The sequence below is a fragment of the Phalacrocorax carbo genome, chromosome 9 (assembly GCF_963921805.1).
Source record: "Phalacrocorax carbo chromosome 9, bPhaCar2.1, whole genome shotgun sequence".
Classification (NCBI taxonomy): Eukaryota; Metazoa; Chordata; class Aves; order Suliformes; family Phalacrocoracidae; genus Phalacrocorax; species Phalacrocorax carbo.
In genome coordinates this window covers 16,016,321-16,041,140 of record NC_087521.1, presented here as the reverse complement: position 1 = coordinate 16,041,140, position 24,820 = coordinate 16,016,321, and the positions used below count along the sequence as shown (strand labels likewise).

Here is a 24,820-nt window from a genome sequence, read left to right as displayed (position 1 = left end):
TGAAGACAAAAACTACACTGGAAAGCCCTGGGGTTTGTGGTGGCGTTTTTCTTTCAGGTCCTCCTTCAGGACAGAAGTGTCTCCTTCTAAATCAGTTGCCTGAATACTGCACTCGATATGGAAGCTAACCTGAGTAGGTGGCCTTCCGTGAGACACTGTCAAAGACACTGTTCAAACAGCAACAATTAATTTGACTGGTTATCTGAGGCCCAGAGTAATTTTTGACGGTCTTTTTTCTTTTTTTCTAGAGCCTTTGTCTCTTGCTCAGGCTTTGTTCTCATTAGGCTCCTGATTCAGTGTGTCTCTCCCTCACTTCACAGTAGGCCAGATGACAGTCCCCTCCATGTAAAGCTTACAGAGGACTACAGGTCATTACACCTCTTTTGCCCACAGTGTTTTACAGCGTTTCAGGGAGCTGTCTGTGGAAACTTTGTTTTCTAGTAGCTCATGTGACCGAGGACAGAGGTGTTTTGTCCTGCCTGACAACAGTGAGTTTGGCCTTTGCTAGGAATATAGCGTAGCTGAAAAGATAAGAGTTCTTAACCCAGTGCTCCACAGATGCTCGTCCCCTCACAAAGCCCACAGAAGGGGACTGTGTGGCAGGGTCTGACACTGCAGTCCTCTGGCAATTTGTTTCTCAGCCACGCTAGTGAACCACACAGACTCTGAAGCCAGAGGCAATGCTTCCTTGCATGAGACAGGATAAATCTAGTATAACAGAGGCCATGTCCCAAAAGCTGTGCAATTTAAATTGTTAACATGGGCAAAATATTATTAGCCCCAATTACAGGTAAGAAAGGAACACAACTTAGTCCTCTGCCTTTCCTTAATAATACCTTTTCTGTATGACAGAAACTAAACACATGCAATCGCAAAAGGCTAATGCAGATGCTTAATAATGAACAAAAATATTACGTAGCCATGAGCCAACAAACAAAGATGAATCATCTACCCAATTAAAATTGCCCATAGAATTAGGCAGCTGTTATAAATTATCCCAAATCATATTGGTGAGTATTCACAGTGTATATCTGTACAATGTGTGTCACAGAAAGCCTTTTGGACATTTCACTAGATGTTCTCCATCACCATGGAAGTATCTACAGATTTCTTTTTCTGCACAGTTTGAGTTTTTGTCTTTGCTTGTGTCTGAGATCTGAAATAAGTGCTCATCACTGCACAGAAAAAAAAAAACAACCCAACTTTTTTCCTTTTAAAACCTGGCAGATAGAATTGCTGAGAAAAAAATGTGATTTGTGCTTACATGCTGTACACTGTTACCCCATGTACAACCACTAGACCATGACACCTGTCATGAGAAATGAAACAAATCAAGGGCCATTGAACACTGTGAATTGTAAGAGCAACTCAACAAAGAGGGATTCTTGCAGGTGTTTCTGGAACTGTGACACACAGGACAATTCAGGGTGATCAAAAACCCTCGGCTTTCCACTTCAAGCCATGGTGAAAGAGAAGGTTGCTATGATGGACTATAATCAAAACATTCAGGGCACGAACAGAGTCAGAATTTTCAAATGGGATTTTTTTGCTCTGTGTCTGCTGTTTTATTTATCCGCTTACGTTTTTTGCCACTGCATTTACATAAAACTGGATGCACTTATAAAAGAACATGGTAAAAAGAGGAGGACTAATGTAGTCTAGCACAGATCTACTTCTGCCTTTCCCCTGGTATCCAGTTTTTACTTTTTCAAAGCCATCTCTAATATGAATTGGTTTCAGGAATAATGAATTTATGAATTCATAAATTCAGTAAAGGTCATGCTCTTCCAAGTTACTAGCGATTTGATTATAAGGTGCACTCTGCTGCTATATCCTGACCACTTACAATGTTTCACAATGACGCCTATCTTAGAAATAAAGGGTTACCCCCAATATATTAATTCTAACTTACTATCATTCTTCCTGTTGCTCTTCTACTCTCTGACAGGCTCTTCATCTTATCTCATGCTATTGCTTAGAATTGCTGTGTTCAGTGAAGCACCTGCTGTGTTTCTCTCCAGAAATGGATGTAGTTCATTGATGACTACAGTGATCCTTTTACACATACTATAAATCAATATTGCTGCCTTTCAGACAGTCAGTAAAATGTGCCAAAATTTTAAATGCTTCGAATGAAAGCTGCACAGTGTGTTCCAACAAATGTCAAAAATAGACAAAAAATGAAATAACCCACTTCCCCCCCAAAAATTTTGGCTTCCTCAGAGCTGAAAACAGCCATTAGCCGTGTGACTACTTTGCTCTGCTGCAGAAGTGACATGGCCACAACCTGTTTACCTCTCAGAACCTATCTGAACTTCACATTATTCTAAATACCATTCCAGAGTTCTCCAATTCTGAGAGGTATTGGCAGCCTTGTTCCTAAAGTTTCTTATTTGTCAAAACTACTTATATTCTGCCAGTCAAAGGTTTCCTTTAAGCTGCCATGGGCACGAGCGAGTAAGAAGAGAGAGTGGAAAGAAAATGAATAGAAGTGCTTTGCAAGAGGCCATCCAACAAGTCTGCATCCTAGAGAAGAACAAGTCTAGGTCTTTTAAAGGTCCAGCTTTTCACCTTGCTCTCTGGACTCCCAGTAAGTGAGATGCACTCTAGATAGAGCAACTGTCTCCTTAAGAGAAGATACACAAAAGCCCCAAACCATTAAAACTTATTCCCTAGTTCTAGCCTGATGATGCATTCAGAGGAAAAAGCACCCTCTCTTTCAATTAGGAGTAACATTCCCAGGAATATTCTCAGACTCCTTTTGAGACTTGCAGTTCCACTACTGACCAAATCGTATTCATCCTGGGAGTTAGATCTGTGCATAAATACTTGTACTGCAAAAAATAGTCCTGTATTCCATGAGCTGAAAAAGGAATGTCATGGGTTCCCAAGTGTGTACCTGTTTAGGTTTCCTACTGCTTCTGCTTCATTGAGTTTTAATTGGGTTCTCTCACTGGTAGAGATAAACACATACTGGGATTTTGAAGGTTCAGATCCTTATCAATCGTCTTTCTTTTCTGCTGGCAATTAACATCGCTCAGACCTCCTGTCACACTAAGTTAAAAGCAGGTCAGAGCTCTAAAGTTAAAAAAAAAAAAGTCAACATCTGAAAACCAACCATGAAAAACGTCAGTGACCTCTTTTCTGGCAGAGCTTTCCCTCACCTTCAGATACCTCCCAAGAGTTGGATGCACTGAGTGAACACTTTCTCTAAGTCAAGTTTGTGAAGGTATTTTGTGTGTTGGTCCCTAGTATCTTGCTATGACCCCGTGCAGCAGACATTGAGAGGTTATCTTTTTTTGACCAATATTCCAGACAATAAAAATTCTGATGAGACTACACTAGTTTAACACAGTTGTCCAATCTAATTTGTATTTGATGCAACCATTCCCAAATACAGTCCCAATTTGTACAGAATGTTGGACTTTAAAAAAAGTTTTGAATACTGAGGAAATTCCACTGTGTCATCCTATTTAGACTGGTTAAGCAATCTGACTCTGCTGTCATCTCAAGAAGCCTTGTAGAAGTCATTACATTTAGTCCAAAATTACCACAGAGTGATGGGGAGCAGAATGCATTGCCTTGTTGTAAAGACTGTAAATGCAACATTTTACACTCAAGTAAATGATGATAGATGTTGTATCTTATTTTCCAATATATCATCCCTCACAAAAGCAGACAAACAAATGAAAATGGGATATGACAACACAAATAATATTCTATCTCCACTCTTCAAATTCCTCCTGCTGTCAAATCAATAAAAATGTTTAAGTTATTTTTAAAACAGTGGGTTTGTCATGTTGAAGCCTTACAAATGTTTGCTGTGTATAGCAAGCCTTGTGTTTATTTTGGGGGAGATGCAGAAATATTTTTAAGGTTAATACAAGAAAAGGGGAGAGTGTGCTTAGTGTGCCTTACTGTGCAGTGGACCCCAAAATCTCTCTACCAATCAGGCCTATAAAGGCTTCAGTTCTTACCACTGTTACATCTATGATCATATTTAGTAACTCAAATAGCAGTAATACAATACAACCTACCTGAGCAACAGGTAGGGAAGCAGGAGGGAGCAGCTCCTGCCAACCCAGGATCAAATCCAGACATCCTTCTCATGAACAAAATAGCCACTATGGTCAAAGTAAGGTCTAAGTAAACTACAGATCCTTCTTTGCGCAGCCATCTCTTTGAAAATTCTCAAAAAGTAGATCAGAAGCTTTACAATTTAGCTTGAGATCACCCATTCTTTAAATGAAGTGTTTGAATGACTATGCTACAGTAAATACATACTGACGGGGGGAAACTCTCATTTCCATCTAAGTGTTGTGTTACAGCCTATGCAGTTGGATGTGATATACATGAAATCAAGTGGCTGAAAAATGTTAAAACTAGTTTTATCACAAACCTTTTCAAAAGATTCTCCCATTCTGTGGAGCATGTCACTGCTCTCCCTCAGACCTTTCTCATGGCAATAGGGAAAAAGCCACATCACGCACGAGGTGCTATAAGTTAGCTGTAGCATGATAGCTTCTAGAATAGAAAATGCCTACTGAATATGCCATTCACAATCATTAATCACACACTGAATCTTTGCATTGAAAAATGGGAAGGGAGAGAGAAGGAAGATGGGATGGCAGGATCAAATCTCTAATCTTTCCTCATTTTCTTAAGGCAAAAGTGGTCTGAGTCGCAAAAACTAATTTAACCCTGTTGGCTTCAGCAGTTATTGGGTGGTGGGGATCAACCTGATGTTCTGAAGAACATGCAAGACAGCCACCTTTCTGCAGAACATATAAACCCTGTTCTTTTAGGGTGGCACCATGCAGTGTTAATACAACCATTTTTATTTACTTTAAAATTCAGCTATTTTCCTTCCATGTTACAGAGCATAAAATAGAGCTGATATTTTTAATTCTTCCCCTCCTCCATAATACAGCTTCTAATTAGGCAGCCAGCTGCAATCATATGTAGGTATAAAAAGCAGACTACACGATATGAAAACATCAGAATTTATCGCAGTGGAGTATATGGCTTTACAGCACAATCTTCTCTACAGGGTACAGAAAGATATCAGAGAGGTACGGAAGAGAAAACCCACATAAATAGCTTATTTATAGAATGCAAATATGATGGTTTTTTAAGCTGCCTGACAGAGAAACATGAAAATTGTCAAAAACTTATCCAGCTGCTTGAGAGTCCTGTTTCTGCCACTGACCAGCACCAGATGCTCTGAAGCAAGGTTGAACACATGAGACATTCGCCTCAAGGCTGAAGGTCCTGGTGAAAGGCTGAAGTCTAAAATTGTCCCAGGCTCTGAGAAGGCTTGCAGAGCATGTCACAGTAGGGCACTAACAGAGCATGCAGTAATGTGATTCTTTACTCTTCCCCTTCACCGCAGCCTCCTTTTCAAACTTTGGTTGTTGAGTTTAGGCCCCAAGGAAAATGTTTCAAGAACCTTCCCTCAAAAAAGTGAGAATAATGGTACTTATGAAAAGTTCTGGTCATTCTGTTCCTTAGATGAATATTCTTTTCTCATATATTGAGAAGTTATTGCCTTCAGTGATGACCTGCCACAGTCATTTTCATGGTGTAATTACTTGTGTGAAAAACAATTATCTCTGTTTTGAATTTCCCAGTATACTTCCCTATAAACCTTTAGATACATTTTTCTATAGAAATGTGCTATTAATAGTAAAATTGACATTTTGGACAAGAAGAAAAATGTGCATCAGAGTGCTAAAGAGGCAAGCTTTTGCTGGATATGTGCTTTTCCAAGAGAGATTGTTCAACAGCCTTGTATTCTAACAAGAGAGACCCAGATTCCTACACCAACGCTTCACCTGCTCATCTCTTATTTCACCCTTAACCTATTTTGATCTCTTGCCATTGGTGCAAATAGTAAGATGGCCTTTACTTCCCAAAGATATATTTAGGTGGGTCTCATCCTTATTCTTTCCAGTGAAAAGGAAGTGTCCTGGTTTCAGCTGGGATAGAGGTAAATTTCTTTGTAGTAGCTAGTATGGGGCTGTGTTTTGCACTTGTGCTGGAAACAGCGGTGATAATGTGGAGATGTTTTAGCTGTTGCTAAGTAGCGCTTACACTGGTCAAGGGCTTTTTCAGCTCCCCATGCTCTGCCGGGGGCACAAGAAGCCAGGAGGGGACACAGCCGGGACAGCTGACCCCAACTGACCCAAGGGATATTCCACACCATATGACGTCATGCTCTGTATATAAAGCTGGGGAAGAAGAAGGAAGGGGGGATGTTCGGAGTGATGGTGTTTGGTCTTCCCAAGTAGCCATTACGCGTGATGGAGCCCTGCTTTCCTGGGGATGGCTGAGCACCTGCCTGGCCATGGGAAGTAGTGAATGAATTCCTTGTTTTGCTTTGCTTCTGCGCACAGCTTTTGCTTTACCTGTTAAACTGTCTTTCTCTCAACCCATGAGATGCCTCACTTTTACTCTTCCAATTCTCTCCCCCGTCCCACCGGGGGGAGTCAGCAAGTGGCTGCGTGGTGCTTGGTTGCTGGCTGGGGCTGAACCACAACAGGAAGTCAATTCAAATTGTGCTGGAGACCTATACTTGCGCTCTCTCACTAGAGATGAAAGCCCAGAAAAGCAACGGATTTTGGTGGGGTTTTTTTCAGGGGCTGACAGTTTATTCTGGTTTGAGATCAAATTTATGATTTCCCCTTTTGCTAATGTTTCATAGCCAACTGCAGCACTTGGCAATCCAGTTGGTATTTGCTGTTTCTTACCTTACTACTACAATAAGTGTTCTGCAATGCAGCTTGATCTTCAAACTGATCTCTGTTAGGCAGCAGGGATTCAGCTCTTTCTGCTGTAGCTGTGTTTAAGCTACAAGGAAAAGACAAGTAAAAACTTCATTTTAATCAGCAGCTATGACTTGAAGAAACTAAAAAAGTAGATAAGTCATAGAGAAAGTTGCTGCTTTATAGCCACTTTTATGATTATTATAGTACTTAAACTCCATCTACAGTGTTTTGTTCTTTAATGATAATTTTACCATGAGAATCCTGTTTCACTGCAAGTTAAGGGACAGTAAGGTTTACATCAAAAATGAATAGGCAAATTGTAACAGGTAAAATGGGCCTGGTAGATTACAAGAATGCATTTAAACTGGTAAATTAGAGCATTAAAATTTGTAACATAGCTGAGGTTCAGTTTTTTAATGCATATACACATGTGCATGTGCACATGCACAGATGTGTATATTATACACACAGACACACACAGACACAGGATTGCAACTAATTTTCCAAGCTGTGGACAAATGCTTGGGCAGAATCACCTCTGTCTCTAAACAAAGGAGGCCACTTTTCTTCTCATCTAAATTCACTGAAGACAGGGGAGTTACACCAGGGAGAGGTTTGACTCAGAATGGCAACAGGTTTGAGAAAGAAGAGCTTTTAATTATTATACAATTATCCACACAGAGGGACTTGCTTTCTCCTTTAAGAGAATGTGTCATGGAGTTTGACATCCTCTACTTCTTTTGCAGAAGCTGCTTTCCCAGTTCAGGTGATGGCAGAACATGCAGTGTCAGGAACACAAATATTTGATTTGCCTGTGTTTGCGGTGGGAAAATAAAGTCTGCAAGCCAGCCATACCAAGATATGTTGCATGCCCTAGGACAATGGAGAAGATGGGATTCCTCCTGCCTGGGTGAAGAAAGATTGAGATGAATTGTGATGCATCTCCCATGTGCCTGTTTCCTGCTCTTTTCCTCCATTGTTCCTCCATTTTTCTTCTTTTGATAATATTTCCGTTCGTTTGGCTACCATCTTCCTCCTAGTCCATGTCTAAAACTCAGTAATATAGGACCAAGGAGTCCTTTCTGGCACCAAGGCAAGTAGTTCAGACTGGCTTGTCTATCTTTGGTTTAGAACTGCCTTCCCTCAAAACATACCAACCATATTCATGATCCATAGCACTTCCCTCAGAGTAATCTGTCAGCTGTATAGGATTTCTCTGTGGTCCCACAACATAATTACAATCATTTTTGTGTTCCTTCCAGTTAAGAGCCAAAGAGCAAACACATACGTACATAGTGGGGATGGTTGGGCAGAAGAAATACTTTAGTTTCTTATTTGACCCTCATTTATTTAACAGCATGCACATTTTGGTTTTGACTGTCACCTTTCCTACAATCTTAGGTAGATTTCTGAAGCAGATTTACTAGCTGTCCCTGTACTCTTTTGTGTCCCAGCTGGTAGCACAGCTGCCTCTAGCCAGTAGTTACTGAAACCCTTCTACTGGACAGTCAGTATATCAGGATATATAGAGTAAATAAGAGAGATCTCTGGTTTTGTGTATATGTGAGCTTCTTCCTACAAGGTGGGATACTTCTGATTGTGTCTGCCTGTGTTCCAAAAAAGGGCTTTTATCTTTATGTGATAAGAATCTTAAATAGCAGCAACTCTCAGTCCTCAAGCTCAGGGACAGTATGGTGCCAATTGCCAGATGAGGTTAGGAAGAAATTGCTTACAGAAGCGTTGTGGTTCATTCTCCTGTAGTGTCCAGGGAATATATACCACACAAATTATTGGTCTATATTGTCAGTTCCATACTTCCAACACAGTATCTTATATAGCCCTTTAAACTCTCTGGGACACAGATCAGTCTGACCACAGTGACACATGCCAATCACTGTGGTCACTGATAAAGCAAAGGCAAAGAAAAGAACCGAATAAAAAAATAAGTTATCATTCTGCAGAAACTGGATCAATACAATGGGAACACCTTAAAGAAACTGTCCACATGGAGTATTTGTCGATGGAGTATATGTGGGATTCCAGAGCATTTCTGTGAGCCAATCTTATAAAATTAGACCAAAAAAAAAACCAAACCAAAACCAAAAAAAACCCAACCTGGAATACATAGATATTCACCATGATCAAACTCATTTAAAAAGGCATCCCATAATTAAGGATTTTAAAAGAGATAGATTTTGTCCAATGTATTATTAAAGCATAATGGGGTCCCCTAGGTCCCAATTAGGAAACAGATTAAAAAATGTTTGAGTTTAAAAAGCTGCAGGCAGGGAATTCTGCTCTCGGCTGCCTTGAATTAGCATATTGATGGCACCACAGCTCTAGCTGGAAGGAAAGGCAGAGACCCAGCACACATTTTGCCAGGCCAGCAGTGTGCTTTCTGAGTGCTCCTGCCTCATTCCTAGGAAAGAATTACTTACACAGCCAGGCCTGACCAGCAACAACAAAAAGAAGTTACAGTACAGAAAAGTACTGGGAAAAGTATTTGCTGGCAGTGGTACTGGGGGAAAAGGTATTGGAACAACATGAAAAAGAGTAAATGCTAAAACAAGCATCCAGTTTCTGGCTTGGATGTGACAGGACGTTAACCTATGGCCCTGATCCAGAACAGAGCTATGGCCTCAGTTTCAGCCGACGACGAGGTTCTGGCACAAACCCAGAAAGTTGTATTAGAATGGGCACTCGAAATCTGGGTCAGTTTCTGTCCTCTTGAAAAGTTAGGACTACTGGTCACAGTTGATTTCAAATTGGAGCTCACAACAAGGTTATTTTGATCGGATATTACTTTAATTTCAGAGCTCTTAAACATTAAATTGATGCTGGTATAGTGCCTAGCTCTACTTTCATCCTGGAAGTTATCAGATCACTCAGGCACTTACTGCACCCTACAAGTCTTTGTCAGCGCTGTGGACCCCATCAATGGGTGCAGTGGAAATTTTCCACCGCACCTACCCAGCTTGCCTTCCTACCTGTCGCTTCCCGATCTAACTCAGCATCCTTCAGCCAGAAGCAAAGGGAAACATGTAAGGCACTTTTGTAGAAGCTACTAAGGAAGATGCTTACATAAGGTGCTCAGGAGATGCTATATGAAGTTCAGTCTTGGTGAGCTAAGGGAAAGCACTGGGAGGGATGGTTCCCATGGGCTGTGAGAAGAACACAGAATTGATAAACTGATTAAACTTATGGAAACTTGCATACTGATGACTATTACATGAGAAGAGGATGAAAATGTCTCATGTTTTGGTGGAAATGGGGTATTTTTGTGTAAAGAATATCACTTTTGCTTTAGGCAGATCATTTGGCAGGAGACATTGGAGGGTTTGTACATCATCAGGGATTACTCTGGTGGATAAGGTTTAAGCAATCACACAACTGATCTCTGATGACAGAGGTGAGAGGAAAATAATTGTTTGTTATAGCTTTTTTAGCATCTTGCTCCATTGTTAATAATAACAATAGCACTGAAACACCACCTTGGCATTTTGTTTATCCTGGATAACTACGCAGTCTTTAGGCTCATGATGGCAGCCCACTGCAGAAACATGTGCCCAAATGCAGAGGGGATCTTCCTTGCTTTTCAGTTCAAGGATTCCCTGTTATAACTCTCAGGTTATAACAGCTCACTCTCACCTGTATGGTTTTCTTGCAAGAAGATTTTTCTTAGGTTTTGAAATGGCTCTTCTCCCATGAAGGATGCATGAAGAAAATGAAGGAAAATGCAAACAAAGCCAAGAAGGCATGGTTATAGCTCCCACAGCACCTGTAACTCAGCTCTCCTCAGCACGCACAGTATATTGTAATATTGAACTTGCTGCTAAACTTATGCCTTGACTGCACTGTATGCATGGTACATTATGGTATTTTTGATTAGTCAGCTTCTTATAATCTGTTAAATACTAGGGGGCAGGTTTACATCTTTTTATCAAACTCTTAGTTTTCTGGCCCCATTCTGGTCTCCTTCATGACCTCTGCCATAGGTACTGGACTAGACTGTTATGGAAAAGAGGATTTTGATGGTGCAAGGTTGGAAGAATGGCCTAATGCTTCCCACCTGCACAGCCCTGTACGGAACTGTGCCAGGGAGTGGCTATGGAAGAGCAGATGCGTGCTCAGGAAAGACCACAATATCACAGAATCACAGGTTGGAAGGGACCTCAGGGATCATCTAGTCCAACCTTTCTAGGAAGAGCACAGTCTAGACAAGATGGCCCAGCACCCCTGCAACTCTTTTAGTTCCTCGCCTGAAGAACTAACCAACACCACAGCTAAGTAAGTACTTTTCACCTGCTGCTTCTTTTGAGATATATTCTTCCCATTTCCTTGAGCAGGGTATACGTCTGCCTGGAAATGACATTGTGTCTTTTGGAAACACTTTGTTAAGCCTGTGCAACTACTAAATCCCACACTGCATGTGGGCTGAAACAAAGCTGTTTTCTGGAGAACAAATAATCCCCAGGTTTTTAGAAGCATACTCAACAGTATTCAGAGACTACCTAAAGCTAGTGCACATCAACACTTTCTTTGGAAATGCCACATAAAATGTCAAGTGATGCCAACAACTAAAATCCAGACTCTGAAAGACACTGTGTATGTGAGCTGCTCTTTGTGTACGTAAGAGAAACGAGTGCACAAATTCTTTCACATCCTGTCCTCCAAGGGCACTCAGAGACCTCATGCCTTGCATCTTTGAGTGTAAGATAAAAAAAAAGATGTAGTGTGCTATGCTGCAAACAGCAAAAGTAACTCAAAAGACCCTTCACACAGCAGTGAATGTTCAAGAAAAGCCCCTGTGAAGAAAAACAATTCTTTGCGGTAATCTCTGGAGTGTTGCTAACTTCTAAAATTGGAGATATATTCTGATGAAGATACACACAAACAGAACAGTCATCCTCGTCAAACAAAAGGTTAGTCTAACTCAATATTATGTCTCTGGGGATACTGTAAATGCATAGGGAAAAGTACAAAACTAGGGCAAGCACATAGGAATAGTTTCCTAAATACTCTCTCATGCTCCAAATATTTGTAGCTTTAAAACTGTGCCTTTAAAATATGCAAACCTTCCCTCAAGATGAACTCAGGTCATGAAAGGAGAATAAACAGAAAGCAGCTGCTAAGAGTGGATGCACATATTGCCACAGCAACATCAGTTGAGCTCTTGAATCTATGCACAGGGGAGTTGCTGTTTTGAGGCAGGAGGAAAGGACATGCTCTCATGCTAACCTTGTAGAGACCCTTGTGGTTAGATAAGCCAACAGCAGCTCCTGACTACTTCCTTTAGACCTATGAATTCACTTAAATTAATAAACTTTTTCTTTTATAGATCAATAATTAGAGTGAGGCAAAGAATACTTTTCTTCTCAAATGCCCTATATTCACCTATATCTTTTTATTTTGAATAAAATGCATTCATGTCTTAAGCGTATTTGTCTTTGTTTTACTGAAAAATAAGATGCTGCTGACTTCTTAAAACCTTTCATTTATGATGCAAATCAAGTAGTCATCTTCTCAAAAAATGTAGTGAAACTATACATATTTGGGGAATGGGAAACAAAATTATGATTTGACTTTCTTTGCTGTCCGTTCTTTTGATGTTCATAAATTGCAAGAATTCAGTTACAGTAATGGGGTTTCCATGAAGCTTATTATAAGGAAAGCAGAGGACTACACACAGTTATGCAATTAAATAAGCACACAGATCAATGTCCATTTATTTTAGCAATTTTGTGTAAGACCCAAAAGGGAAAATAAATACAGGTCAGTGGGGAAGAAGAAGAAATCAGAGAGTTTATTCAATCAGCTCTTTACGGTTGCTTAAAAAACAGTTCTAGAAAAAAAATCCTGGGAGTGAAAAGCTGACGTTTTCCTATGTTACATCACTCAAATTTATATTTCATTTATCCTAAATGGACTGGAATATCTGGAGTGCAGTATGGCATATCTAGTGGCAGCTGGGTTATAAAAGAATTAGGACTCCAATTAGTGATGTTTCTAGAACGCAGAACAAGTGGTTTGCACAAATCTTACGTACTCCAACTCTGCTTTTCTAGCAGTAAACAGAGGTAGTACCAAGTACTGTTACTACTACTTTATCCTCCTAGAGCTGCTAATGCTTTTAAAATGCCCTGAGAGGGCATACAGAAATCCATGGCCCCTGTAGCATTGTGCTGAGTCACTGCTGCAATACTGACTCAAAGGGAGAACACCCCACATCTTGCTAAACTCCCATGCTAATCCACCTGGCACCCTATGGGCAGGCCTGCAGACCTAACAGAAAGCAAAATTAGTGTGCACGTCCCCCTGTTGCTCTACTGAAGGCAAAATGTTTGAGATTTTTGGAAGCTGAAGAACTACGTTAAGAGACAGAATTTCCCTGGGCTGATTTCCAGACAGTCCTATGGTGGGCCCTATGGGGCCCTGTAAAATGCACTGAGAGCTCCGGAAAAGGCAATCACTCTAGTTGCAAGAGGACACAGAGGATGAATATGCAAAAGCTTTGGGTATCTACTCTGTGCGAGACAGAGTGGGGCCACGAAAGCCCTTTCCTGGAGACGGTGTATGTGTATCGATATATTATTGCAGTTTATTTCCTTTGCATAAGCAGTGTTTCTCTTGCAAGACTACCCTGGGGAGGAGCAACTGACTCTGGCCATAGACCTGTAATTTTAACTGGGTTTCTTAAGACTATGGCCAGAGAAGCAGAGTCAGGCAATTAATGGGATTCAGCTAGACAGTCCTGGTCTCCTTATCTCAGTGCAGACATGCCTTCAGTACATGGAAACACAGAAACAGAAGCCAGAGAATCAACATCTCCCAGTCTGTATGTTTCTCCCCCGCAACCTGTCTTTTACCAGATCTATTATACACTATGTCATACATTTCTATCTAGAAAACTATAAACTCTTAAGACTGGGGAGAAGGAACTGTTTTGGTTCTGTGTTTGCATCTAATACAATGGAGTAATTGCTACTCTACACTCTAGAACAGTCTATTTGTTTCTCAGGCCACTGCTTCAAGCTGCTCTAACTTTGTTTTTTGCCAGCCAGTTCCGTTGCTCTCTGTAATCTGCTTAAGATGCATGTTTACTCTGAGCCAAATCACCTGATATGGGAAGAATCTGGTCCCTGCCCAGATGCAATGAATTGGCTGCTACTGTCAAGTTATTCAAAATTTTGCAATGGCAGCACTGCTCCTAGCAGCTTGTTTTATTAGTTCCCAATTTATATTAATTCCATATGCTGCAGTGTATTAATATCTCTCTTCCCTCTTGCCTTTAGAAATAAAAAATTTGATTTATCAGCAGCCTCTTTATACTGCCAGCATATAATTGCACGTGGGTTAATTGTTAAAGTTCTGAGGGAGCTATACTAAGGGATCAATCCTTTTATCGCTGTAGTAATGAGCTTGTAATGGTTGGCTGGCTAGACCTCCTGGCCTTCCCAGGGAGGCAAGCTTTAGCCATCCCCTTTCTGTCTGCCCATTAATCATTGGTCTCCCATAACAGTATATCAAGGGCAACAGAACTGCACTATTGAAAATAGGGAGCAAAAAATGAGAGTCATTGCATCTCATTAGCTCTACTAATATATAAATATAATAACAGTGCAGATAATTTCCTTACATAGTTTGAAAAGAAGTCCTGGATGGCTCGTAGCCAGGGTAAAGGCACATCAAGCTTGCCTTCTCTAGGTCACTGATTCACATCCTGGCCAGAATAATAGTGACCTACAGTCATTACCAACTGATGGTGTGTTTCAAACCTCACACTCTGGGGAAGCAGCCTGGCATCACTGGCAGTTGTAACTCTCATAGTTGGTCACTGGAGAGCAATAGCAGGTTCCTTCTGTAGGCCAGAGAGCAAACCTGCCAATTCAACTACACTCCCAAGCCTGGAAAAAAACATGAATGAAATTTGGTCCTGAAAGCAATGTTTTATGTGTGAAAAAAAAAAAATGACAAGAAAGGAGGGGAGGAGCTAAGACTGGTCTGTTCAGGTAATGGAGCTTAATGTCCATTACCTGTGTTACTTGGGATAGAACAGGGATGGACTTGTTGTCCCATACGGTCTGTTCAGTCCTACATTACCAAACCAGTGACCTGAGAGATCAGTTACAGATACCTCTTTGGGACTTCATTTAGTATTACTAGCTAAACTTAGGGTCACCCAAGATGTTCTACCACAACTATTGCACCTTCCGCTGAAGGGATAACACACATGGCTCCGCTTATTTAAACAGGCGTAAGTTGCTACAAACAAGGCTCCTCATCAGAGTATAAATCCTCTTATGTTTGGCACAGAGGAAGCTACCTATCCAGGCAGATCCCCAATCCTAAAGCAGCTGAGGAGCCAGTTTCTCTCCCTGCTATAAGCCAATGACTTGTGGAGAAAACAGACTGCAGCCTGAGGCATACAACTCTAGTGCCTTGCCGTGCCTGGTGGAACACCAAACAGTACACCAGCAGTCTTCTTTCCTGGAGATTTTAGACCTCATTTTCATGACAGTACAGTTTCTCAGTTCCCACCAGCAGGACAGTGGAAGAGGCTTCACATGCCGCAGAGCAATTTGTGGAGTCAGTAAAATGGAGAATGATCAAGTAAGCTACTTTCCTCAAGCCTCTGGGAAGGGCAGCAAATAAAGCAGATGGACACACACTACTGACAAACCAACAACAACGCTGCACAGTTGCATACTGTGTCCCAGGGAAAGTGTTCTGTATACTCCAGCCAGGATGTTACCTAGCAATTAAATGAGCCTGCTTCCTCACTGAGCCATCAACTATGAGGTGAGGGTTCTGCAATTCAGCTCATTTTCAGGCAGCATATTTATTTCCCATTTGAAGGAACCTGTACACCATCTCACAGGCAACAGCAGCACTGGATTAGTGGGAGGTTACACACAAGTCTTTTATGTTCTGTCATAAAAAACACAGGCCAGGCTAAATAACACCAGGTTTACTGCACATAAAGTAAATTATACCATCACATCTGTGTCACGTATTATTTCTATTGAAGTGCAGAGATTCAGATGGTAATAACTGATGAGTGCAGTATGTTTGAGGACCTGATGTTGAGGGAAGGAAGCAGCAATCTGGCTGCTCAATAAGCAGAAGCAACATCTCATTTCCTGGCAGTTACCTCATGATCTAACATGCAACTCGCGTAGCTGTCCTTCAAAGAGGAGGACCCAAAAAAGATTTTTACAGCCTAGTTTTGTGGAATGAAATCTCAGCACTGAAAGCAATGACTGTTCTAAATACTGCTGAGTAGGAAAGAACTCAAAAAAACACAGTGATTACAAAAATCAAATGGTTCCTTATTAAAAGATCTACCTTCAGAGAAGCTAAAACTGCAGTTAAATTTCCAGTCTTATGTGCTCAAATTGACTTCTTGGCACAACCTCCACACATTTGCCCTTGCACCTGACACACTTCCCCCATCCTCCTCCCCAACCCCCAAAATCTAAACAGTTACAAACAGCCAAATAACTACACAGGAGAAGGCAGATCATGCTTGTGACAACTTTTTTGAACATTACATCCTGTATATCCCTTACTGCCAATGGAGTCTTAGACAGGTGTTCTCATCCCAGTCCCTGGGATTCTTCCTCAGACATGAAGGGATGCAAAGAGACCCTCCACCTGGAGCCACTGAAGAAATGTAAAGACAAGTACCATCAGGACAGTGATGGCACTGCAGTCTTGTCTGCTGGCTTCAGTGGCTCTACTTTGGATGAGAAAGTACAAAAGCAATCCTTATCATCCTAAGAAGATACAGGAATTTTGTGATCTGTCTCTCCATGAAACAGAGTAGAGGACAGTTGTGAAATTATACATTTACTTCTAGTTTCTGCATCCAGAGTTTAAATTTCTTGGGTAATGGACAAAGCATTTTCTTTTAATTTTCGTGTGCAGAGACAAATAAATGACACGGAAAACAGAAAAATGCAGTGTTTCATTTTGCTTTCATTCACTTACCTAGGAGCAGCAGTAGGAAAACACTTCTCCCAGTGTTACTGCTTTGAACACTAGACTACTGTTTTAGTGGTAACACACTGTTTACCTATTGCAGCAATCTGCTGGCTTTCCTGACAAATGGCCACGGTGCCTACGCTAGACTCAGGACTCATTGCTCTTGTAGTGAAGAGTCAGTCTATCCAGGCAATACATGGCCTGTCTGCCACTGCACAGTTAGTCCAGGATGTCTGGAGCACCTGAGGTTGAGTACACAGACGAGAGCTCCTTTCTACACACACACTGCTTTCCCTAGTGGAAATACAGATGGAACTGAGGACATAGATTCTGAAGAATATATCTTCAACTTTTCCACAGATTATGTATTGTGGCTGTTATGCTTTCCCTTGCATTTCTGAAAGAAGCCACACTCATGACCACCTCAGCACTCAATCACCTGTACCCTGGGGTTTTTAAATAGGTACCCAGCGATTCGGGGACTACACTGAGTGGGGCATAGGATTGAATTCTTGGTATTTTTTTCTTCTTATCCAGTTGCAAACAGAAAAACAAGAATATTTGTTTAAACAGAAATTTAAGACTGGCACTCTAGTACACAAGATTAGCAAACAATTTTTTGCTTTAATCTTTTGATACCCTTTATAATTCAAATTAGGAGAACTGGTAAAATGCAAAATTTTTCTTGTTATACTTTGAATGATCAGTAGTGAAAAATCTTTTTGCAAGTGCAAATCAATTTAATATTTTAAGATAAATGCAGAAAGAAACATCTGAAAGATTACTTCATAAAAAGATTCTTCTGTTCTTATTTATATGCTTTCTTATTCTGCATAAAGTTGAGCTCTTGGACTCCCATATTCTGTAGCAGGACAGCCATAGAATCCACCACCCTCAATAACAGCATGCACATCGCTAATGAAACATTCTGCGAAGGAACCATATTTTGGAAACAGACACAAAGATAACCTAGTCAGCATTATCCAGGACCCAATTCTGTAACATATTCTACGCTTGTTCTTTGCTCCAGTGCTAAAAGCACATAAAATGAAAACTACACCAGACAGGAACCGATGTACAACATTTTGCATAATTATTGCTGGCAGCAGTATAACAGAGAACTGTGCTCTGATTTTCTAATATGGTGGCATTTTATGGCCAATTTGCCTAAATTTAAGCAACTTCAGGAAAGGCAGCAGCCAATCAAAGCCCTGTAATGTAGAGGGCAATCTGTCTTTGGCTGTCAGCCATACAAATGCATAGGATCTGCTCAAACATCTCTTTAAGGAGCCTGAGCAAGAGCCTACTAAGGAATCCAGATGCTATGCCTGAAACGGCAAGAAGAGCGATATAAGCCCCTGCCAGCCCTGAGCTATGGAGAGCAGAGCCAGTCTAATGGCAATGAAGTGCACTGTCAGTGGAAGCTGAGAGTTGAATAAACAAGTCCTGTTCCATCAGATTTTGCTTCTTAAGCCTGTTACTTATTGTCCAGTAAATTGGCAGCCATCAGGATTAACAAGCTTTCTGAGTCAGGCCATGGGAACAGCTGGAGACCAAGTGTGAAATGCTGCGGTTTAGAAAGCAACATCTAAGCCCTTATTTGACCTAGTAAATTAAAGACTTGCACTCACCTTCACAGCACTCCCTACCCATCACTTTAGAACAACCATACCCCCCACCCCAATTTCAAATAGGTAGAGGTGTATCTTAAAACAATTAGCAATCAGTACAGTTGGCATGCACTGGAAGTGCCAGAAAATTAGTGTCATCAATCATCTTTCAATATCCACTGCAATATCGAATACAAATCTCATCTCCATATTACGATGCAGCTCAGAAACTGAACCAGTATTGCTACTAACTGAGATAAAACACAATCTACAGGATTTCAACCCTTATTTGAAATTCAGTTTATTAAACACATCTCCCATTAAGCCAGTTTCATTATTTAAATAACATCGTGCAATAAAAATACCTCAAGATTAAACTTACCATTTAAGTGATTTAGCTGTAAGTCACAAGCAAAATGGTCTAGCATCTCTCTTCCAAGCACAGATTAAAATACCTTTCCACAACTTGGCATGATTTGCCTCTCTGTTTAAGAGGAGTCTGGTCCTCATATATTAGGGATACATTTCAAACTAGGACTAAGCACCCTGACATGGAAGATGCTCTGTGTTAGCATTAACTCTTCTCTCACATATAGGCACGGGTCTGTTGAAGCTGCACCCGCTGAAGAGGAGAACCTGGTGCATGTAGTACAGATGTGTCATCATCCAGACCTCACGTAACAGGGGAGTTACACACCAGAAAGAATACTATCAGTATTAGGCTCATGGGCCTGGAGATGATGCACATAGAAGCATTGCTCACTCTGTTTTCTAATACAAGAACATGGAGGAATCAAAGGAAAATAGCAGGCTGTAGGTACAAAAGAAACAGTAGGAGATTCCGCCTCACACAGTTAAGCTTTGAACTTACTGTCACAGGATGTGGTGGCTAATACATGTTTACAAGGACTCAGAAGGCAATTGGACTAACTCACAGAATAAAAATCCATCATGATTTAATAAGTACAAAGATACTACCTCCAGCTGATGAAGTTCTTGAGCCACAGATCTTTGGATGCTGGAACAGTGCACTGGGGAGTTATTACTACAGGCTTAATCCACTTCTTATAGTCATCCCTGGGCACCCACAGCTGGCCAGTACAGGCATTTTATGTTCTTATCCAAGTACCAAAGGGATAGACACTGTATAAACACTTTGGTAAACAGGATGAAAAAAGAATAACCACAGAAATTACTGTTGGATGGGAATAAGGCAAATTACCAGAGCTTTGTGCTGAGAACTTATGACATTTGGTATTATGTACTTATGGCTACATAAGCCCAATACTTTCTGAATCTTAAAAGTCCCTTAATTTTCAGGAGTGTGAAATTAATTCATATATCCTAGACTACTAATTTTAAAACGTTGTCAAGTATGTACTAACTATTTCACTGTTCTACAAAGGAGGAGCAGAAATATTGTTACGGGCAATGGATGAAAGGATTGTCCAAGTGTAATATTTCTTTGTCCCGGAAAAGATTGAACAGACCTGTGGTTTTCTTGCACTCAGAATCACTCATCTTTCATCTGTGTAGTCCAGTGCCAAGATAATGTTATTACTGAGAACAACAGCAAGAAAGTTGCTTAAAGGACTTATGCCCATTTGAGAAAGTTTACTGTTTCCATTTTCTAAGGGTGGAGAAACAACTCCATCCAAATTAAAAAGGCAGGCACTGGGTCAGCTGAATAAGTAAATGAATTTTTATACACAGTTAATTGTTTTGTCAAGGTTTCAAGAAGATGATGCATTACAAAATCTTTTAAAACAAAATGTTGCATTTGTGTATGTTCTCCTGGCATCTTATAACTCTAGGTGAAAAATATTCTGGCTGGACAATCTACCAAAATACGATGTAAGCTGTTATAAGGGAAAAAACCTAACCAGCCAAGTAACACAATGAGAAACAGGTAGACCTTTTCCTTCCCTCAGTATTTAGTAAGCACTTACTAATCTTTAACACTTCTGCAAAATAGAAAATACAGGAGCTGATATTACCATTCAATCAATTCAAATAACAAAGGGTAGTTCTGCAAAGTCTATCCGGGGCTCTGTATTTCACCCCACATTTTGGTTTGAGCATCCATAGTTCCAACCGAACCTCCAGAAGCTTTCCAGAACGTGGTCCTGATCACCTTGTCAGGGGTCATTAAGCCAGTCCCTACCAGAAGTATGAATACAGATCAGAAACGCCCACACTGTGAGCCTGCATCCCCTCGGGGATCACACGTGAGGGAGGACAGCTTCCCGCAATACCTGAGTGGTGCTATCCCCAGCTGTAACATAATCATCTTTCCCAAAATCTGCAACCACATGCCTGAGTCTCAGTTACCAGCAGTGCCCAGGCAGGGCTGGCCAGCCGTACCTTGGCAACGGGTTCTCAGAGTGTATGGGAAAAGCCACAGTCCCCTGCTGCAGACATTGAAAATGCAGGCACCATGTCAAGGGAGCAGGAGTGGAAAACATAAAGGGTCTACCTAAAGGATCTCATACTGAATCATGCATTCTAACATGCCTGTGTACTAATGCCACAGGATGGCGTCTCTCCTGGCAGTGATGTGCAAAGGCTCGCAAAACGCCAACCACAGAGTCACCTCGCTGGAAGTGTCTGGATTTAGGGGAATAGAGGAATCAGTTGTATACATCTTACTAGAGCAAGATGATAAACAGGCTAATATAACAGAAAGACACATATAAGGAAATGGGATTTTAAGACTCGTCTCCCTGTTTAGCTGGAGGGAATAAAATATGCAAATTAACAACAGGACCTTAAGACATTACTAATATTCTTCCTGCGAGAGGAATATTTAATAGAATGCATGTTCCTCTGAACACTTACTCCTTCCAAAGGGGAATGCAGGCCATTTTGGAGTGAGAAGGTTGGGACTAAGAGCTTCAGACAGATTTCATTTTTAATCTTAGATGTATGCAGCCACTGTCTAGCCATGAAGCCGTGGTCCCTGCTTGCTTCAGTCCTCTTTCCATTAGGAAAGAACAACATGCACATACATGCACATAGAGAGAAAACTGTAAAGGGGAAGATCATTTGCAAAGCCACAGTGGTTCACTGAAAAATGAAGAAACAACCCTGTGACTGCATGTAAAAGGAGAAAGGGTCAGGGTGAACATAGCAAGAGGCCACCAAACTACTTACGCTAATATTTTGCTTTAAGTCTCCCCTAGTTAATTCTAAATTGCTAAAAGAAAATCAAGTATTAATAGCCAGGGTAGGTCTGCTAGAATATAATAATATTTAGTGAGCCTAGAGGCAGGAGAGAGAAAATCAGCTACTGGTAGTAGGTACTGCTAGTAGCTGATTTTCATTTTGCCTTTTTTTATATACAAAAAGGGCAAAAATACCCATATATATAATTTGTTCACCAAATACCAAGGGCTTTGTGTCCTTTTGTTGTCATCAGATATGACACTGCAGACTACCAGTGAACGATGCTCTCAGTTCCTAACCCCAGCTGCAGTTACTCACTAACACAACAGGAGACAAAACTGTGTTTACTGCAACCTTTAAATACCACTACCAAATTAATTTTATTCTATGTCTCAGTCATCCCCATCTTGTCTAGCAAAGGCATCCACTGTCACTTACAGACTAACATATTTATTGTCATAGAATTTGTAGGTGTTTATCTTCAGCACTGAGGCCAGGATTTGGGGCATTACACCACCACTAACTGAACTTCTGGTTCTCTCTTACTCTTGAGCTTTACACATAGGTTTGCGCTATAGGTTGATGCAGCACTGTATTGCACTCGGCTTGTTTTGGAAAAAGCATCAGATCAGAGTTCAGCCACAGGCAGGGAACTAAGACAGAAATTAGAGCAATGGATGCCAGAAGGCAGAAAATGGTAAAGTGCGCGGCAAAAGCACTGAGCTCTGAAACAGCTTGACAGAATGCCATATTGTGGTGGCAAAGCAATGATGGAGTTCACAGTCTTCCCTACCAAGAGAAATGGGTTGGTTTTCATTTCTCCAACCTACCATTTCAGGTTTTCTGCAGAATCAAACAGGACTAAATTGATTTCCACCTTTCTCACTTGCAGGTGTACGACTAATAAGTAATATAAATATAACTGCATTAAGAAAATCTGATACCAAAAAGTATGGATGTGTAACAAAAACTAAATTCTGTGGCTAGAGAACACAGGGCCATTACAATAAATTAATTTACTCTTGAAGCAACCCTGTGACAGGTCCTACTGTTTCAGATGGGAAACTGGATCACAGAGTGCTTAAAGAACAAAGTTCCACCTTTTTCCCTATGAAGCCTCCACTTTCTTTTTAAAACTTTCCGTCCTGTTTTGCCCTCTCTAATAGAAGAGCCCATGGCATAACCCTTCAGGGCAGTACATGCCAGGCTCACGTCTGCTTCCAGTCATGGACTTTTTTAAAGATAAACAGATAGAGCTTAGCAGGTCAGCAGAGTAGGCTGGTAAGGAGTAGAAGGCACTGTTATCCATGTCAAAGAGCAACTTAAAACCATTCCTTGCTTAGTCTAGCAGAAAACTTCTGCACTGGGGGAAAGTGTGCAGGACAGGACTGCCAGTGCCACCGTGAGGTTTGCTCCTGCATTTGTTCATTACTAAGGCACAGAGTAATACACAGAGGGACTAGAACTGCACTTGTGGCTTATCTGCCTTTCCTCACAAATACTGAATTTATGGCAAAAATATAGGGAGGAGACAGAACCATAATATCTGTGAACAGTATCAAGGGAGTCTCCACAGGAAGGTGTCTGCATCTTTCTGAACATGAAACATATTCTCCCTTTACACTTCATTCAGTAGAAAAAAAATCCCAGCCATTTTAGCTGAATGACTGGGCTCTAAAACAGCCAGTTAGCAAGGAGAGATATTAATCTGTTTTCAAACCAGTAGTAACACTTAGCTCTTAACCAGTGTTCCTCATAAGAAATGACAGAAATAATCTGGTTTAAGGTAAGGTGATTTTGTACCGACTCCAGCACGAGGCCCCTGTGCAACATCAGCAACACATGTCAAGTGCTTGAGAGAAGTCCTTGTGACGTGCAGCAGGGACACAGATAGAGAGCAGATTTCAGAATTCAGCTAGAGGTGGCATCGCCCCCTATCCTTGCTTTGCTGGTGAACTTCATCAAAGGCCTGCAACGAGAAAGCACCCACTCATATTCTAGAAAGGGAACTGTCATTTTTCAGCCAAAGATCTAACAGCCACTGACAAATCTGAAGGGTCTGACCGTTGCAGTACACTGGCAATGCATTGACTAAGAAGGGCTTTCAGGAGCAAAGTGAGACTACAGCTTGCATGCCTCCCTGTGGATGCCACACCTGACCATACCCTCTGTGGGCTAACTCTGGTAGAGGCATAGACCTATACTCTGTGTCGCACTTCTGCCACAAAGACAGACAAATGGACAGACAAGTGTTTGACCTGAATACTTGTGCAGATAAATAGAGGAAGGAAACTGAATCATAGAATCATTACGGTTGGAAAAGACCTCTAGGATCATCAAGTCCAACTGTCAACGCAACATCACCATGTCTCCTAAACCATGCCCTGAAGTGCCACATCTACAAGTCTTCTAAATACCTCCATGGATGGAGACTCCACCACCTCTCTAGGCAGCCTCTTCCAATGCCTGACCACTCTTTCAGTGAAGACATTTTTCCTAATATCCAACATAAACCTCCCCTGATGCAACTTGAGGCCATTTCCTCTCATTCTATCACTAGTAACTTGGGAGAAGAGACCAACACCCACCTCGCTACAACCTCCTTTCAGGTACCTGTAGAGAGCGATATGGTTTCCCCTCAACCTCCTCTTCTCCAGACTAAACAACCCCAGCTCCCTGAACCTCTCCTCATAAGATTTGCTCTCCAGAGCCTTCACCAGCTTCGTTGCCATTCTCTGGACACGCTCCAGCACCTCAATGTCCTTCTTCTACTGAGGGGCCCAAACCTGAACACAGTATTCAAGGTGTGGCCTCACCAGTGCCGAGTACAGGGGCACGATCACTCCCCTACTCCTGCTGGCCACGCTATTCCTGGTACAAGCCAGGATGCTGTTGGCCTTCTTGGCCACCCGGGCGCACTGCTGGCTCATGTTCAGCCGGCTCTCCACCAGCACCCCCAGGCCCTTCTCTGCCGGGCAGCTCTCCAGCCACTCTTCCCCAAGCCTGTAGCGTTGCATGGGGTTGTTGTGACCCAAGCGCAGGACCCGACACCGAGCCTTGTTAAACCTCATACAGTTGGCCTCAGCCCATCAATCCAGCCTGTCCAGATCCCTCTGCAAAGCCTTCCTACACTCGAGCAGATCAACGCTCCTGTGCAACTTGGTGTCATCTGCAAACTTACTGAGGGCACACTCAGTCCCCTCATCCAGCCCATTGACAAAGATGTTAAACAAGACTGGCCCCAACACTGAGCCCTGGGGAACAAGGGCCATGATCTGCCACCAACTGGATTTA

General features: G+C 41.5%; 1 long non-coding RNA gene across 1 annotated transcript in view; it reads right to left on the bottom strand.

Moving 5' to 3' along the window:
- LOC135315015 (uncharacterized) overlaps positions 1-24,820 on the bottom strand; it is a 334,179-nt gene that overhangs the window by 196,547 nt on the left and 112,812 nt on the right. The window contains exon 3 of the long non-coding RNA XR_010374447.1: positions 6,750-6,849. This is a non-coding gene — a long non-coding RNA (uncharacterized LOC135315015). The remainder of the gene's footprint in view (positions 1-6,749; positions 6,850-24,820) is intronic.